The sequence below is a fragment of the Falco rusticolus genome, chromosome 3, assembly GCF_015220075.1.
Source record: "Falco rusticolus isolate bFalRus1 chromosome 3, bFalRus1.pri, whole genome shotgun sequence".
Taxonomy (NCBI): Eukaryota; Metazoa; Chordata; class Aves; order Falconiformes; family Falconidae; genus Falco; species Falco rusticolus.
Genome location: NC_051189.1, coordinates 15484048 through 15502522, shown reverse-complemented (window position 1 = coordinate 15502522; position 18475 = coordinate 15484048). Strand labels below are relative to the sequence as shown.

Sequence of the window (18475 nt, the reverse complement as noted above, 5' to 3'; positions counted from 1 at the left end):
ATGAGTCGTCTTTGCCAATGTCACCTTTTCGTTATTTCTCCACTCATAGTGCTGGCAATAAAAGACTGCTTCAAAGAGGAAAATATTCTCAAGATCTTGGCCTGCAGTGCTCTGAAGATGTGATTAACTTGCCAGAGGTATAGACAGCTCTAAACTCATTCAGAGCAAGAGTCTTGGGACTAGCTGGTGTATTTTGGATGTTTGCCAACATGGGAATGAAACAGAAGCATCTGGATATTCTGCATTCACACTGCAGTGGCAATGGACTGTCATTTCCAAAAGCTGGACATGCCTTTCATCCTGACTTCAGATGTGCTTCCTGAAGTGGTCACTTTATCTCTTTCTCCTCATTTGCTCTTGCCACCCAGAGCTGTGAGTGTTCTTACCCTCCCATCCATAGGCTCGGTTGCTCCCTGGCAATGTAGACAAACAAGCCCAGCACTTGCACGAGGCTAGTTAACCTGGTTAGGGCAAGCTGGGGACTGCTCATGTGAGCATCTCCACCAATAGATCAGATGGGTTAGTAATTTCCAGTTTGGACGCAGTGATGGAGGTCATGTAGCAATAAAATAAGTGGAAATGGATTTAAACTGAAAGAGGGTAGATTTAGATGAGACATTAGGAAGAAATTATTTACTGTGAGGGTGGTGAGGCACTGGTACCTGTTGCCCAGAGAAGCTGTGGATGCCCCATCGCTGGAAGTGTTCAAGGCCAGGTTGGACATGGCTTTGGGGAATCTGGTCTAGTGGAACGTGTCCCTGAGCAAGGCAGTGGGGTTTGGAACTAGATGATCTTTAAGGTCCCTTCCAACCCAAACCATTCTTTCACTCTATGATAAAATGAACAGCTGTGGGAATTAAACTCAGCTGAAACAGCTGGAGCTGAAAGAGGATGTGTGACTGCATCCTGAGACAGCCAGGCTAAGTAACAGAAGCAACTGAGCTGTGTTTATACAATTTCCAGGCACTTAAATGAAAAGATTACCCTAAAACCTGCTTCAGTCACCGCTAAAATACTAGAGCATCCTGCCATCTGTTCCCCAATTATAAAACTAACATGTCTAATTAACATCTCTTTCTTTTCTGGTCTCAGATACTCACAAAAAGAGGGAAAGAAGTCTGAGAAGCTGATTGCAGAGAGGAGCTCTAAATACACTTATACAAATACAAAATGACTACCCATTAAAAAAATATAAAGCTTAAAATTTTGCAACACCTAATTACAATGCCAAGAAGAAAAGCTCTAATAAATCCTAACTGGCAAAAATACAAAAATAAATCCAGATGAATCTTCTTTCAAAAGAACCCAAGAAACAAAAAAAACAAAAACCCAAAGAACCCATGAACTGGAAAACTTATCTGTAAAGGGTGAAGGATGCTTGTTATATTCTGTTATGAATTTGTCTCAAGTTTCTGATGAAAGTATCTTGAACAAGAATAACATTTGATAAACCATTACCTTATTTAAATTCTTAATATTTGTGGGAGTTTTCCATATTACAGACCATGTGTATGATTTTCAAGAAAGGCAACAGGCTATTATGTGTCCAGTTCTGTACTGAAAACTAAACTCCCCAAAATTTCTTTAACTCCTTTAACCACTGAAGTACATTGTTATAACCCAGCTGGTAATACCAGCTTGATGCATCTCATTAGAGAAGCTTGGTTTTCAGCTGCCAATAATTTTTCTAATCTTTAATGATTTGGTGTTTAATATTCCCTGTTATGTGCCTGCTTCAAATGCATTTTTTCCCTAAGCAGATTGGGTCAGCTGGTTTCATGAATTAAGTCAGGAAGAAAAAAAACAAAAAAAATAGACAGAGGTGGTTTGGTTTGATTTGGTTTTGCTGAAAAAAGATGGAGAAGTTGTTTCTTGAAATTTCTATTGTTTCATGGTTTGGAGTACTGTTTTGAATTTTAGAGGCACTTAAGACTGGTTTCATGGACAGTCTTTGGCTGTACCCACAAAAACAGCCTACATTTGTCCTTCAATGAATTTGTTTATGTGTCTTCATCCAGGGCATCTTAGATTTTTTCCTTGTAAATCCTCTGAGAATTTTGTTTTTACCAATGATGCTGTCCCCCAGCCTGACTTGAAAAGATGCTGCTGGTGAAAATGTTGGGACTTTGATCCTCCACTAAGGAGATGTGAGTGGGTCTAACAGAGTGAGGAACTGAGACTAAACAGGCATGAGAAAAGGTCTCTATCGAGAAAAAGAGACAAGGGTTTCCTCTTCAGAAAAGTGCACTTACTGGATTAGGTTCCCTGCCAGATCCCAAAGCCGAACCCGGATTTCCTGAGTCTGCTGTCAGCAAATCTCTGTGAAACCCTCTGAAAAAATGCCCGGTTCTCCTTCAGAGCTGTTCACAGAGTGGACAACAACCTGTTACTACTATCAGTTTCTCCTTTAAGCCTCGTGGCAGAGGCAGATCTCAAGTTTCCAGCCCCCCAATGATTTGTGTGGGTGTCAGCACTGCTCTACACCACAGAAAGTCTATCCTTTTCCCCCATTTGATGATATAAAAGTTGGAAAATGACATTCTTAGGAAATATGTGAAAAGACTAAAGATGTAATTTCAAGGCAAATATTAAAAACTCAGATTTAAGGTTGTCTTGGTGATCCTAATTCAACTCTATTATGCACATTGATACAGTAATTAAAGACGTCTTTGTACCCAATTTTTTTCCATGCCAAAAACTGTGTCTTGTTCATTACATAAAATGCATGTGCTCAGGACTACATAACAATAGAAGGATCCTTACCAGAAATACAGACCAAAGGAATGGGGCCCAGAATAAATAGGAGATGTGCAAAATATTATCCATCTATTATGTGAAAATGTTTCCAGAGAGATATGAACATAGAAGAAAAATACACTTTCTGGGCTAAAGACACATACCGCTGCACACAGACATACACATACCTATTTCCTCCTCTTCTTGATTCTGTTTACATGGGGGTGATTCCACTGCAGATGTAATTGCTATTTCCTGGTGACTCAGGCATTAGCTCTCCTGCACCACGTTTACAGACACAACCCCTTCAATTCAGCATTTGCTTTCTGTTTCAGAAGGCTCTTCAAATGAAGATTTATACTCAGAAGCGTAATGAAACAAATAGGGACAGTTTTCTTTAGCATTATTTGGGTAAAATATTGCCATAGGGACAGAAAAATTACCTTGATCATGAAATAATGTCTGAGATGGATTATATCACAGACATAGTTCTCTCCTTTTGGCAATGTTTTACTGGTGCTCCCTTGAAAACCCGTTGGAATTTACATCCTCTATCTGCATGCATGTACACATATTATATTCAGTTTTTCAGACTGGCTTTAACCCAAAATCTAATTTTTAAACCTGTAGAATTATGGATACGATTTTGTATCTGCACTTTGTTGGTGTAATTTAGGTCCCTGGAACAAGCAGCAAGACTGCACCCTAAATTACTAAGCTGCAAGGTACGTCAGGTGAAATAATATGTCATTGATGTCATAGAAAGTATCTCATCTATTTTAGAAAGCAGAACTTCCTCCCCTGTATTTTTTGGTTTGAAAGAGAAAGACAAATCTGATGTTTGGTAATAAAACCCCAGCCGTGCTACAGTCTCTTTGTCCCAGTCCTACAATGCCATGAAACTGGTAGCTCTCTGCCTCTTAGGATTCCCACTATAAATTAAATCTCTTCATGGTGTAAAGGAGAGACTTTTCAAACCTGTATTGTGCTTTGTATTCCCCTAATGGAAAGGAAGTATCGGGGCAAAAGAAATGTAATTGAGCATTCTTCTGTCTTGGTTGTTCTTGGGTGCTGGAGTGGCCCTTTGTGCATGTGGGTAAGTGGGAAGAACATTCCTGAAGCTGCTCTAATTTATGCAAGGTACTGGACTGACATCTGGCTGCCTCTAGACTCCAGGGGAAGATATAAGTGGCTTAAAGCCAGTTTGGCCTGCTCTAGTGATGAGAGCAGCTCAGCCAAATCAGAAAATCTGGCACTTAAATATACAAATTATAATAATAATATTTTGGGGCAGAGGAAAAAATAGATGCCAGCCTTAGCAAATGTGGCCCAATGGTGATGCACAAATAAACCACCATCTGCTGGAGACTTTGCAAGCCTTTAAGAATTGCACTTTTGAGTTTGCAGACTTTTATTAAAATAGATAGATCATCAGGGCAAGGTTTAGGGACAGATAACTCAGCTGTGACTTCCATTTTGATTTCTTTCCAAAGCATGGCACTTCCAAATACTATCAGTAAGGTTTCTGTTTCCCTTCACAAATCTGCTTTAATTTACTGTTTGGATTATAAAAGAGGGAGGAAAAGAGTCTGATTGGATACTCCTGTGCTTCTTCCTTTATCTTTCTGTGCGCTGACGTTCTGGGATATACTATCTTTCCAGAAAAATGCAACAAGAATTGCAGTTAGAATCTGCTGATTTTTGATGTTAACTAAATGCATAGAAGGTACGTTGTATAGTATTTCTTCCGTCTCAAAACCTCTCTTTTTTGGCCGTTGACACATGCCACTAACATAACTTACACATATTTTGTGGTTTTGCTCTGTGAAAAGGAAGTATTAAGCTCTGAGACACTCTAATAAATTTGTTTGGTTTTGATAGAGATTGACTGCCTGAATGCTACCATTTTTACCAGCCATAAATTGCTCTACAAGCTGTTGGACGAAGGACCTTTCATACTCTGTTTTGACTTAAACTGGATAAATCGTTTGCAGTGATTCCTTCAGGAGGTGTCTGTTCTTTCTATTGTGTAAATTTGTCTTCAAATGCATTTTCTAATGAATTGCATCATTCTCAATCTGCAGATTGCTCACAAGTAATGCATTGCAAATGCTTGAAATTTTAGGTGGGGTGGTTACCAACCTACCTGTGTGGTGTTTTTTCTGGTCCCTGTAAGATAGATGCAGTTATCAAAAGCCCATGTCTGTTTCAAATGCAATATTACTGTTACTGTCAGAGTTTCCTGGAGTAACATCTAGAGACTGGCAGTAGCGTCCTGATCAACCTGTGCTGACAAGCCACTCTTGTGAGTGGAAACAACATGATGACAACAATTTGCGATTTAAGCTCTGGGCTCATCTACTCTTTCTGGGGAGAGAGCGGACCACACTGGGCTTCTGCCTTGTGGGAAACGAAACAGTCCGTGAGAAAGCGATGTAAGCCCCATTTTCCTGATGAAGACCTGAACCGCACAGTGATTGAGTGGTGAAGACTACAAGGTCATGATAAGGACTGGAATTCATCCTAAATCGTAATCCAACATTGACAATCCAATAGTCACTCTTTAGCCACCTATTTGTGTCAATCTCTCCTCAGGAGAAGACAGGACTTTCCCTACCTAGTATCCCAGTCAGTGATTAAGAAGATGACTGGCAATACACCTGCCATTGTCAAAGGGTTAACCTGACTATGAGATTCATCCTCCACGTCACGCAGCACTGCTAAATATATCTGTTATTGCAGCTTATTAGATTTGCCAAATGTCTACATGTCTCCGTGACTCCTAGCTCTCAACATGCCTTTGTCCAGCTGACTCATTGATTCATGACGTCTTTTCGGCTGCATCACTGGTAGCATTGATGTTTTTCATTATTTACTGATCACCAGGCTTTTTTCTTTCTTAAATTTTGCTCCCTTTCTCCCCCTGCAGCATTGTCCAAGAGAAAAAAAATCCAGTTTTACTAAACCCAAAATTACAAAGAGCCACATAACACAACTGCTGGCTGCACAAACTTTGAGAAGCAGGGTGTTTTATGGTCCCACACAATGGCAGTGTCATAAAGGAAAGCTAAGTGGGTTCCTTTGTGAGCTGGTGGGGTGGCTTTATATCAGAATAAGAAAAACAGCTGTGAAGCTTACCAAAGCCACTTTCAGAGCTATATTTTCACTGAGAGGAAAGAGAGAAAAAGACTAACAGAGAGAACGTGCAAAGAAACTGCTTGAAGAACAGGTGTTTCCTGGCAGGTCAGAGCACAGTAACCCAGCTGAAAAAAGAACTGTGATAAGGCATAACATCAGCATGGAAAGTGTTCAATATTTTCCCAATCACAGCTATTGTTCTGCTTAACTGATGCTGGCAAACAACCCTGCTGCAACCTTTTAGGTACAGAGGATCAATGAGCTATTAACAGTGCCACTGGATACGCTGATATACAGAATAAGTTTTATTATATTGGCAGGACAGCTGTAACTCCTGCTTCCCTTAGTGCTGGTATCAGGAGTTCTCCATTCTGCTTGGCTCTGTAAAGTAGAATAAATACTTGGATGAAATCTGGTTGTTAACATTTTAGGTTGTTGTGAACTGACACAACCAAGGGCGTACCCAGTGTTAAAAGAAACATATTGATTGCATCTCTTTGAATATTTCTTGTCCAGCATGATGCGCATGCTAAGCAAATCAGGAATGGTTGATGGGGTTAAATGTGATCATCACCACCATCAAGTATCGGCTCAGAGTTGCCCTTTCTGCACTAATCAGATTTCACGGTATTAGGACTAGAATTTGTATTAATTTTGTCTCTATTCCTTGCGGTGCATATTTGTATTAGACATGACAGTTGCAGCCATGAGTTTGAATCCTGTGTCCTGCAGTTAGAATCTGTTGGTTTAGCCACAGTCTAAGACTAATGCGAGGTAGCTATAAGCACCTGAGACCAGTCATTTAACGTCTCTCATTCACTTTACACATCCAGAGAAATGAGAGGGTAAATATTTGCTAACTTCTTGATGACAAGATTGATCAGTTAGTAACTACATGCACCAAGCAATACAACCAATGGAATGAACCTATAAACCACTTTGCAGCTCTCTGGATTTTGGGCCGATCTGGAAATAGAGCAAAAATTAAAGCAATCAGGCATGCCGTAATAACTACCATCTCTTAGGTATGAGCTGTTAGCAGCTCACAGTCAGCAACAGCCTGGTGTCTTACTGGTGGTCTCTGCTTCAGGGCGGTTTCCGCCATCACCATCCCAGCCAGCACATATGAGGAGGACAGGATCAGGAAACAGAGGCCAGCTTAGGCAGCAAGAGTCTGTGCCAGTATATGCCAGCTCTCTAAAGATGCAGGCCATTGATGTATATTTTGGGTCAACATTTTCACCTTTGCCTCCTACTGATCTCCACTGCTGATGCAGGTGTTACTTAATGCCGAAAATTAGAGCTGTAGGATGCGAAAGGACAGAGCTTGGATTCACTGCTGGCTTGACCACGCAGTTTTGAGCACTCCTCGGTCCTGACAGCACCCCCCTCTCCGCCAAAGAGAGGAGGATACTGTGCTGATGGAAACCTGGGTGAGCAATAGTTAATCCTATGGTCACAATTTCTCTAAAATCAGCTGGCTTCTGCTATGTCTGAAATGCTATTTTAGTGCTTTAAACTTCAGGCGAACTTCCAGCACAGACACTCTTATATCCCAGAAGGCTGGTTTAAGTGCATATATGTTGAAAGCCCAGAGAAATGGCATTTAGTTCACTGTGCCCTGGATCTATTGCATAAAGGATTAGGAATTTTATCCTCACAATTGCTGCTGGTCTTCATACATAAGAAAACTTCTTTTGAGGCTGGTGAATATATTGTGGTCTGACAAATTTAACCTTTTTTTGGAGAAAAAAGACCCAAGTGTGCAACACTTGGCATAGACCATAGATACATGGTCGAAGTCCTCTTCAATCCTCTCTCAGCCTATTCTCAGGACCTCATTCAATTAAAAAGTAAGGAAAACATCTTCAAAAGTGCCTAGATGACTCTGAGACCTAAATTGCACCATTTCCCAATGGTCATATAGGCTCATGGCTGTCTAAGACTTCCACTGAGACGTAAATTCCTAAATGCTTTAATTATGACTGAGAAGCGAGGTCCTAAGTCACTTAGTTGCTTCTGAAAATTTCATCTGAGAACTGGACAATGACATCAGAGTTTAGCCTATGTTGTCAGGCTGCATGTGCGTCCTGATGTGGGCAGAGCTTCAGATTGAAACCAGGGGTTTTCCACAAAAAAAAGAAAAGGTTTAATACAGATCAATCCAACAAGGGAAAAAACAGGTGAATCTCTTATGGGTGGTAAATAAAGGAACTTTCGCAAAGTAAAAGGCTCCCCAAATCTGCTAGCATGAGTTACACAGGAGCTGCACACAGGGAGGGATTAGGGAACCCAGGTACTCTTTTACCTAGTACTGAGTAAGAAGAAACAGAAGGATGAAGTAGATGGTGTCAGTCTCTGGGATCCAGCTGCCTCCTGGTAAAACTGGTTATAAATTGTCATTGGAAAATTTGTCTCTAATCAATACCTCTTTGCTGCTCACTTCCAGGCTGTCACTTCCAGCTTAGCAGAGAAGCCTTGATGATACCTGGGGAACTTCTCATCCTGCATGGGGGGATTCTGTGCTGCGCAATCATGTAAATTACTTACTTAGGTGAATGACGCTTCTCCCTTGCATCAGGATCATCAGTCCCTGGGGAACAGGGGCATGGGGCTGTCAGCCCTCCTGAAACATATTTTATCACTGGTTAAACTTGATGGTAGAAACAAATGTACTTTATTCCTTTTAAATCTAAGAGTTGAGGGCCGGGTATTTCATTTGAAGACGTAGAAAACAGTGAACACCCACTGTAGCTTGCTTTCACTTGTTTGGTTTTACAGTGGCTTCCATCTTCCCAAAGTCAAGCCAAAATGATGCATCCAGCTCACAGATTGTTTAGACAGCTCTGTTCCTCAAGATTTGTCTTCTGTAAATAAGAATCTTGATTACAGTGTAATATCCATTTTCTCTCTCTCCCTCTCTGTGGGGTTTCTTTTGCATAAATCAGCATAACGTTGCTAAAGATAAAGGGATACAGCTTCTTATTAGTTCATATTAATCTCAGAGAATAACACATAAACACATTTGAGAATTACAGTGTTTTTAGAGAAGGAATTCCTAACTACATGAGCTTGGAAATGAGGTACGCTCTGACAGCTGGGGTATACGAATAACTCCTGAATTTCCCATTCACTGCATAACTATGCTCCAGCTCTGGACTGTAATTAACCAAAAGTACTTATGGCATATTTAGAAGCGTTTATGCATCTGTTTGTCTAGTGTACACCAAAGATGTTTCTTTCCATGGTACTTGAGTTCTAGACCACAAATGAAGAAATAATGTAGCCACAAAGGGACATCGTGCAATTTATATTCCCAAAGAATCTATGGAGATTGATATTGCACATATGGATAATAAGAGAAATCTATTGTCCTGAAAAGCTGTAGGCCCAATTGAAAACGAAAACATAATTTTCTAAATGTTGAATTTACATAGAGAAAATGTGAGTCTTGCAGTGACACATACAGGGCACATACATCTTGCTGCCTGTTTCTCTAACAAGATTATAAGGATGGCCATACTGTGACAAAGCTAAGGTCCAGCCAGCTGGAGTGCTGCTAGAGGGGTGGCTCTTTAATAGGATCAGATGTACTCTGCTCTTCTGTGAGATGTGATGGATTTCAGTGGGCAATAACGGTTCTGTGCAGAGGACAGTAACTCTAAATTGCAGGAGGAAAGGAATCACCTGGATGCTTTATGCAGGAATGAGTGTCAGGGTGGCTACAAAGGGGAGGGAAGTAAGGGAAGAAAAAACATTTGCATTTTCAAAAGGAGCTCTTTTGGGAACTGTTTTGGCCCATTTCCCAGTTTCTTGTTCTGGGTGCGTGGCAGTCAGTTTAATTAATTTTTTCTGTACAACTTCTGAAATGCTGCAGTTGTGATTTGTGCCTGGTAGGTCATTAATTTACTTGCTGCCAGTTTCAATGCACAGCCTCTCAGAGCTGGCAAAAACGTGCACTGGCACGTGATTTGTAGTGATTGGTGGTCATCATCCATCTGACATAACAGGTGAGAAAAAGAAGAGATGGACATTGGAAGTGTTACTGGAATTGCTGAGTGAAAGACACCATCCATTGCAAATATAGTGGAAAGATTATCCTTTGGTATTACATTAACCCTCAGCAAAGCCTCATTGAGGTAGATACTCTTTATACCACCATAGTTTGTCTCAAAGGGCTTGGCTTCGATCACCAGAATAAATTAATTGCCATTTCCCACTAAAATCAATTTCCACAAATCACACCAGTAGGTGTGATGTTTACTAATAACTTTGAGGATTTGGGCCATCAAGTCTTAAAGAGCAAGGCAGGCAAAGGGCTTGGGTAGGTCGCACTGAGAAGTGGACTGATTTGCCCCTCACAGAGGTAATTCACTGACTACAGCCAACTGCTTTTCAAGTCCTACTACAGAAGTATATATATTTTTTTTAATTTTTCCTTTGTAGGGAGGGAAATGATCTAGTCTATCCTGGAATCTCAAGGCTTCCCTGGGGTGAGTAAAATTCCCTCTTCAGGGTTCTCAGCTGGTCTTTCTGGCTGGAATTTGCACCAAGACTTATGGTCCACGTGCTACATATGACATGAAAGCAGCGTTGCAAGAGGACAGCCCACCAGTTCATAAGGCTTATATATGGTCTTTCTAAGTGTCTTAGACATGAAAGATCAGTGGTGAAACATAGACTGACTCAAGGTATCAATTAACATTTCCAACCCAGACAGATTCATCCCCCTTCCCAGTTCATCCTTATTTGTACCTGTGCAGCTGAGGGCTTGTCAGTACCAGGGGTCCCAATGCAGGCTGTTATTACCCACACAATATATGCCTAGACCATATATTGGTTCTAAGAGGTTGCCCTGGCTTTGCCTTCTTTCGGCTGGTTCCTGAGAGAGTCATTTACCGGAGGCAGCAATGGACCATCCAAGTCCTGCTAATAAGCAGGCAAGAAGTCACATTCCTTCATTATGTAAGTTCAGTGGAAATGTAAAATAATTGAATTTATCCCTAAACAACAGCATATTTATCTTTATGGCAGAGGCCTGCGTTATCAGAACAGCATGGGAACAAATTCTCATTATGTTGATGGAAATCAGATTCTGTTTCCCATGTAAACCATGTGGTACAGCTCCTTGCTTTCGGTGCCATATGTTTTCAAGATCACAGTGATTTGCTTTGGTTTGCTTTCATTTACCTCCTAGAAATATGGCAGTCAGGTGGAATAGTAGATGCTGTATTTGCTTCTGCTTTGTTGATAGCTCTGTGTATTACTCAAATCCGTGTATTTACTCCCAGATGAGAAATATCGTTAAGGTATTGTTAATGCTGACAATATATCACTCTTTAGAGCAAGGTGATTTTTTTCATTATATTATTATTATTTTAAAGCCAGCCCTTTGGAATATTATAAGCTTAGGAACTCTCAGTTACATATTTAAGATCAATTTGTCAGTAGGCTCCTATCATTGCGCACTTTTAATCTCCAAACAGGGGCTCCCTTTCACATATGGTTATAGCCCTGTCTGCTGAGGTCTTGGATTGTAGCAGAATATTTGATCTGTTGAACTAGGTGATCTTGCTGGGGTGGTGAAGAAAGAGAAATCTGACTTTGTTTCCAGAGACCCAAGAGTAAAACTTAGCTGGATGGACCAGATTGCTTTCACGTATAAACTGGTATACATTGGCTCCACATCGGCTCATTTGGGACTCATTAAAAACAATTGAGAGTTATATACCAATGGACATCTTTCTTTAATGAACTGGGTCTGAACAACAAAACCACCTCAAGCCCATCTCAGCTTATAACATTAGTGTCCAAGCACTGGGCATTTTGATACCATTACAAAACTCTTGGAGACAGGAAAGGGCTTACTGCTTTTTTTACAGGTGAGAAACCGAGGCAGAAAAAGCAACTGGGATCACGTTCACAGTCACAAACAGGAAAACCTTTGCAGAACCCAGAATGGAAACCAAATCCTAGCACCACAGCAAGGAGGCTGTCTTACCTGTCTAACCAGTTGACCTTTGAAATACACTTTTCCAGATTTGACAATGCTCATATTCAACTGCAGGTTTGAGCCCTGGGTTTCAAGCCAACCTGCCGTATGAAAATTTCCTTGCATCCAGGTTTTTATTAAAGCTTACCCATTTGTTGTCCAAATCCTGTCAGTATTAGGAGAAATGTCTATGCCTAAACTCTTCTCTCCTTGACTTTAAGTGAACACTTTGCCTGCCAGGCACCGATCTTTGATCTGGATTTCCTTGCCAGCCCTTCAAAACAATTGCTGTCACCATGGCATCTTATTTCCATATTGTGTCTGAGAGTGACAGCAATTATTTCCCACTGGAACTGACTTCAATGTCACTACACTGATTAATCAGCAAAGGTTACTGTAAGGGAAAGTATCGGTCTTCCTTTTCCATTGGAGCAGGAAAATGCCAGATCTTAGCAGCACAGCGCCTTGGGGATGGCTGCATTAGTTTTCCAATGAAAGGTTCTGCGCAAGTCACACCTCCCATCCCCCATGCCTCCCTACCACTCCTCTCTTCCTAAAACACACACTGAGTGTTATTATATAAAGTTAATTCTATAACCCAGGGTTCTTTTATTTTTTTCTTCTTTTTTTTCTTTCTTACTTTTTTTTTTTAATGCTACTGACCTCCCATTTCCTTGTCAGTCGACACCAAGCAATTCCCCAGATGGAGAGAAAGATTTCCACTTTGAATATCCCTGAAACACATTTAGAGCCAAAGGCTTTATCATGGGAATAAAAGCACTGAGGTTCTCACAGCTGGGAAGATTTATACAGCTGAGCCTTACCAGCTTAAATGCCTACAGACAGAAACAGCTGAGCTGTGTATTATTTCTTTTCCCCCAACTTGCAAGGGAGATGAAAAATGCAGAGGCAGCCTGCAGATAGATATGACTGACAAGGGAGGGGCAGATCTGTCTACCCGTAGCTGCTGCAGTGGCATTTTTATAAGATAATTTCAGCTCCAGAGGTGAGGAGGCTGGGGCTGACATGATTGCCCTAGCCAAGAGGAACTGCCCTTCCAGCTAAAGCACTCCAGACAGTGCCAGGGAGCCTTAAGCATCAGTCAGGGCAGCATGGAGCTGAGCCATGCTGATGAGCCCCAGGGGGAAGGTGTTTGGTAGAAGATGAGCTGAGCTGAGTGCTCTGCACAGCAGAATTGTTGTTTTCAGTCTGTGTAAAAACAGAAGCCAAGATGTCTCTGCTCTTCTCACAGTAACAGCAGCAGTATTTTATGCTTTAAAAAGTGAGGGCAGATCTGTATGAGTTTAATCTGCCCCCCATGAAACAGGCACTCAATGGCCGTGCTTCCCTTGGAGACAAACAGGAGGGGAGATTCCCAGAGGCTCAGCTTCCCGTCCACCCACACAAAGACGAAGACGTGCTGACCTGATGGAAGCAACCTGCAGACTCCTCTGAGGAGTTTGCGCTAGTGCTGGCCAAAAGTGAGCAGAGCAGCCCCACGAGTGCAGCAGCTACGATAATGTCAGCAGGTCTGTGCCTCCCCTGCTTCTGATGTGTGTCTGTTGCCCTGCCTGTGTGCTGCCTCTGCTGTCAGTTGTCCTTCATGCCACCTAAACCCTGGAGATGTGGGCTCCACTATGTGCTGTTCATGGCTTCATCACATCTCTTGTAGCCCTCAGCCATGACTCTAATTATTCCACCATATCCAGGTGCCTTTGTGCCAGAGAGGGGGAAGAAGTCTAAGAACGGGCAGAGCTCAGTCTGTGTGGGGTTCTGTGCCCACCCTCCGTGAAAAGAAGAGGCCTTCAGAGTCCATGTCACCATGCCATGCTCGTCATTGCTCCTGATTTTCCCACCCAGGCAGCCTGTGGTCTGGCAGTGCATTGCTTCTCCCTGTGGGCCCAGGCAGGCTTGGGATCCAGTATCCCTTCAAGAATGTGTTCACTCTGAGCCTGGGGCCATCCTTGCCTTACTGTAAAATGGAAATGAAATTACTTACGTTCTTAGGAATGCCAGTGAGCCACTTTTGAAATGGTCGTGGTAAGGATGGCCAACATCCTTGTAAATCATTAGAGGAGCAGAGCTGCATTTTCTAAATGCTGCCGGTAAATCAGCATGGGAGGGGAAAAAAGAATTCAACAAACCTGGATATTGATTAGAAATGTATTTTAGCAATAGGGAAGAAAACAAAATATCCTAAAATTAAGGGGTCTGGAAAACAATTTAAAAGATTGAATTGTCAGTAATAATGTATCTAGTGACTGAAGTGCTCAGAAATAATCGGCGTCTGTGCTTATCCAGCCTGAGGGACCTGACAGGGGGTCTAATTTACGATACCAGTGAAAAACCTACCCTTTGAACACCAGGTTACTGGGGATACTCAAAAATCACTCATTCTGCAAAACTTATGTCATCATGCCTGCCTGTCAATATTCAATTGTTGTCTTTTTCTTAACTGTAATTTTTCTTGGGGTATGGACTTCAAACCCATGTGTAACAGCTGTTAGTCATGTTGCTTAACAGAAGAGCCACCCCTCAGGGTCAAAACAAAAGTCCATTTACCTTAAAAACCCATTGCTCACAATGACTGTAAATAAGAAAAGAATGGGGACATCAGAACCAGACACTAGGTTCAAAAGGTTTTCATCAATTTATACCTTGTGAATTTATATAGAGCATATAGATGTTTTATGTTTGCCTTTATCCTTTTGGTAGCTCTCTGCTTGAATTTTGACTGCCCTTGAGCACTGGAGGGATGCTTTACTGGGAATTGCACTCAGTGGTTCCCAGATCTTTACCATGAGTGAGTAAATCTAAGTCAGAATCCATCACCATGCAGATATAATTTCTATCCATACTGTTTGGTATGTGTATTGGAATTGCCATTTCCACCCCCCCCCCCACCCCCACCCCAGTCATTCAGTTTTACGACATCTTCCTATGACTTTCCAGTTCATTGTAGATTACATTATGCTGGATAAGTCTGTATCATTGCAGGCTTTGCACATAGCTCTTCACCATATTCTACTGCCTTTTATAAGTTTTAACAGCATAGATCTCTATGGATTGCCACTGTGAACTTCCTTCAGTTGTTTAAATGTATAAATTTATTGCTAACTTTTCCTTTCTATCTGTTAAGTTAATTCAGATTCGTTCCTTTGTCCTGTGACAACTTACTTTTTTTAAAGACTGCAATGAAGGGCATAATAAAAAGCTTTTCTAAATTCAAACTTCATTATTTTAACTGGAGTGCCCTTCTCCCTGTGCTTGATGGCTCTGTCCTACCCACACCTACTAATTCAGCTCCTCTAGTAGTTCCTACTGATTTGCCCGTGAATCACGTAAAATTTATCCCTGAAACGTTTTTTAAAGATGACTGTTACCTTTCCCACCCTTCACAACTTTGACACCAAAGCTTATTTATGCAAAAGGAAATGCACTACAGCTAAAAGCTCAGCAATTTCATGTCTGAGTTCCTGAGACCTCCTGGATGAATAAATGCTTTCCAGACTTGGGGTCTGGTTACTTCTATTTTATTCACTTGTCCTAAAAGTTCTTCCAGTGAAGCTTCAATATGAGACAGTCCTTCAGCTTCACATTCTAAAACATGGCTCCAATATGAGACAACGTTTTCTACAGAAAACAACAACACAGAGAATTACCTGCAACATACGTATCTTTGAAAGCTACTTCTATTACTGGAAGAATCCAGAGGTTTTGGAGGGCAAGATGGACTAAGGTTAGTAAAAGCGATACAGTAATCTAGACTTACTTTTTGTTGTCACTTGTGTGTGGTGACATGGCTGGGAGTGTTGTTTCTTCCTCTTCCCCTCAGTCATGACATCTGACTATTGTTTTAATCCACAGACCCTTCTCAGGCTCCAGAGATCTCCATCTCCACCACAATGTCAATCTCTGTCCTTGACCTTTCCTACAGTCATCAGGAGACTGATTTTGCACCACAGAAGCACAACCAGCGTGCAGATAACAGCTAGTTGCAATCCCAGTGTTAGAAATCAGCAGTCTCCAAATTATTATCGACAGGAAAATGAGAGAAGCTCTCCTTTCCTTCTAACATTTTTGTGTGCTCCGTAGAAATCAAGGAACATCTGATGGGGACCATATGAGAGACAGTTTAGGGGTGGGGAAGAAGTACAGCCCTGTCTCACTGCAGCAACCTAGGCAAGGGAAGTGATGACTCCCTTTAAGGTTTGGGAATGGAAAGAGCCAATGGTGTAGTGAAAAGAGGGAGCGAAGGGAAAGGTACAGACTTAGAATGCCTCCTTTGGAAAACTCAAGCCTGCTATATGCCATTCTGTATTTCTTTATCTGCTGTGCGTGACTGAACCTCCCACTGCAACACACCCTCACCCCCACCAGCATTTCCCTCCTTCTTCAGAAATTCCAGCCCCAGAGAGGTGAGAATGCCTTTGTGTAGGTACTAGGTGTATTTCTGCACACTCTTTGGAGACTTTTGCTGCCTTGCAAACTTCAACTGCATATCCTTGGCTAGTCAAGCTTTGGTGATTTGCACCGGCCTAGGGTCTAGCCTGTGGACTTAAGAAGGGTCTGTGCTAATCCTGTGTGACCTTCAGTATCCTCTTTGGCTTTGTGTGTGCCTTTCCCTGCCTCTGCGGCTGCTGAATACAGGAGGAAGAAAATTGGGAAAACTAAACTTGGGAGAGGTATTACCGGAAAGCCTAAGCCTGTAAAAAAAACTAAATTAAAAAGTCAGAAACTTGCTGTCTCAGCTATAGACCTCAAAGGGTAATGACACGTTTAGTGATCATAAAACATGTCATTTCTCTTAAGCATTTGGGAAGTTGTAAAAGGGACTGAATTAAGTTCTGGAAAACTTAAAAAGTATAAGGCAGCTTAGTCAATATTCACAGGATATGGGGAATGTATCTTTGTTTATGAGTAAGGAACAACACTTGTCATGATAACAACGTTCACAAATGATGGAGGTGCAAGGAATAATTCTGAGGTTCTGAGTGTTTGGCCCCTGAATGAACTTAACGTAACTCAAAAGATCACTAGAAGTTGGCCTTAAAATATTTAGACAAAAAAGTAAATTGTATTTTTTCAGAGCATTTAATTGTATTAAATTAAGTTAATTTCCACTGTGCTCTTGTACAAGGAAAACAAAAGGTCTTACCACTTAATGGGCCATTATCTCAGCTGTCAACAACAACAGATAGTACCCAAAGAAGTCCCCACCCCAGCCCACCCCGAGATTTCCCCTTCTAGGTGTTCTGGACAGAATATATCCAGCATTTCTGAGCTGCAAAGGATCAGGTCTCTAGCAGTGGGATCAACTGCATGATAAAAAGTTTTTATGGTTGAGAATTTTTATGGGAAAAATACACAACTTTTGAACACTCTGGCACTTTGTGTCTATGGATGCAGTGGTAGCTACATATACGCACGCAGGTGTTGTTTCTGTGTATGTATGATACCTGTCTAATGGGTTTACTTTAACTGTAGAATTAATAGGGATTCTCACTTGGGCTTTCTGCTTGCTTCCGATTTCTCAAAGAAAAAATGCTCACCTGAAGTAAAAGACATTTTAATTCATGCTTCTCTTTAGGGAATTGGGTATGTGTGGGTGGAAGAAGGAAGTACTGACTTTACATTACCTGTCATTTCAAGAGGGTTACTCCCCCGCTTTGTAGTAAGTGTAAGGGTACAATCATCAGAATTTCTTACAGTCTTCCAAACCTTCAGCAGGGTCAGAAGCCAAACTTCCTCTTCACTAGGAAAGATCCCACTGCAGTATGATGGACCAGCAGGGTGAGAATGGAGGTCAGCACTAGTGGCTACGTTGTGATTTGGGAGGGTACTGCCGCGTGACTGCTCCGCTCTGAAGCTGGCTGCACTGGCTCTGCTATGAGGGTATATTCTGTAAGGACAATGGGCAGGCCACCGGGTCTTCCAGAGAACAGCTGAGATCTCTCAGATGGGTATTGCCCATGCTGGTGATGTCAGTGTGAGAACCTCAAACATCACTCCTTGACATTAAGGAGCTAAATGAGAATCACTCTGTTGTAGTCCAGAGCTAAACGTTTCAGCAACAGTAGGATTAGAGATAGGACAGGGAGTGGGAAAACGTGCAAAAATCTTTTCTCAGACTAAGAATCTAGAAAATATGTGCTTATGAATTTCTTTTATATTGCTTTGTTGGCAGAGGCACATTTTGATTTTGCTTAGTGCTGGAAAGGGATTCCTTCTGTATCCCTTATAGGTCTGAAGCTTAATGTTAAAGTATCTTGACTCCAGGACATAATACAAAGAATGTCATTGTTTATTCTTTGATGTTCTAAAGCATCTTATTCTTCAGGGATCTCAACATGCTGTACACACATTAATTAAAGTCCATAGTACTCCTAAATCAGCTGCTATTATTCCCAGTTGATTGATGGAGAAGCTGAGATGAAGAGAGATTATACGGTACATTTTCTAATGTGGGAGTATGTGAAACCAGACCCACAAAATTCATGGTTCAGCAATTAAATGGAAGCAATATGATATTTTTCACATATACTGAAAAACCTCTATGTTACACTGAAGCAACATAAAAAATTGTTCGTTGAGACCTTGGTGTCACAA

The 18475-nt window shown here is 41.4% G+C and overlaps 2 long non-coding RNA genes across 5 annotated transcripts in view; one reads left to right on the top strand and one right to left on the bottom strand.

Moving 5' to 3' along the window:
• LOC119144222 overlaps positions 1-18475 on the bottom strand; it is a 43291-nt gene that overhangs the window by 9643 nt on the left and 15173 nt on the right. The window contains exon 2 of one of the 3 annotated variants that reach the window (XR_005103005.1): positions 8303-8832. The exons of 1 other annotated variant lie outside the window; for it this stretch is intronic. This is a non-coding gene — a long non-coding RNA (uncharacterized LOC119144222). Of the gene's footprint in view, positions 1-8302; positions 17755-18475 lie in introns of those variants that run through there. One more of the 3 variants, XR_005103004.1, reaches the window with a different exon arrangement.
• The window catches only part of LOC119144220, a 78357-nt gene that overhangs the window by 58804 nt on the left and 1078 nt on the right, over positions 1-18475 (top strand). Inside the window, exons 10-11 of one of the 2 annotated variants that reach the window (XR_005103000.1) lie at positions 50-2117; positions 6234-6235. This is a non-coding gene — a long non-coding RNA (uncharacterized LOC119144220). Of the gene's footprint in view, positions 1-49; positions 2612-6233; positions 6236-18475 lie in introns of those variants that run through there. The other variant, XR_005102999.1, reaches the window with a different exon arrangement.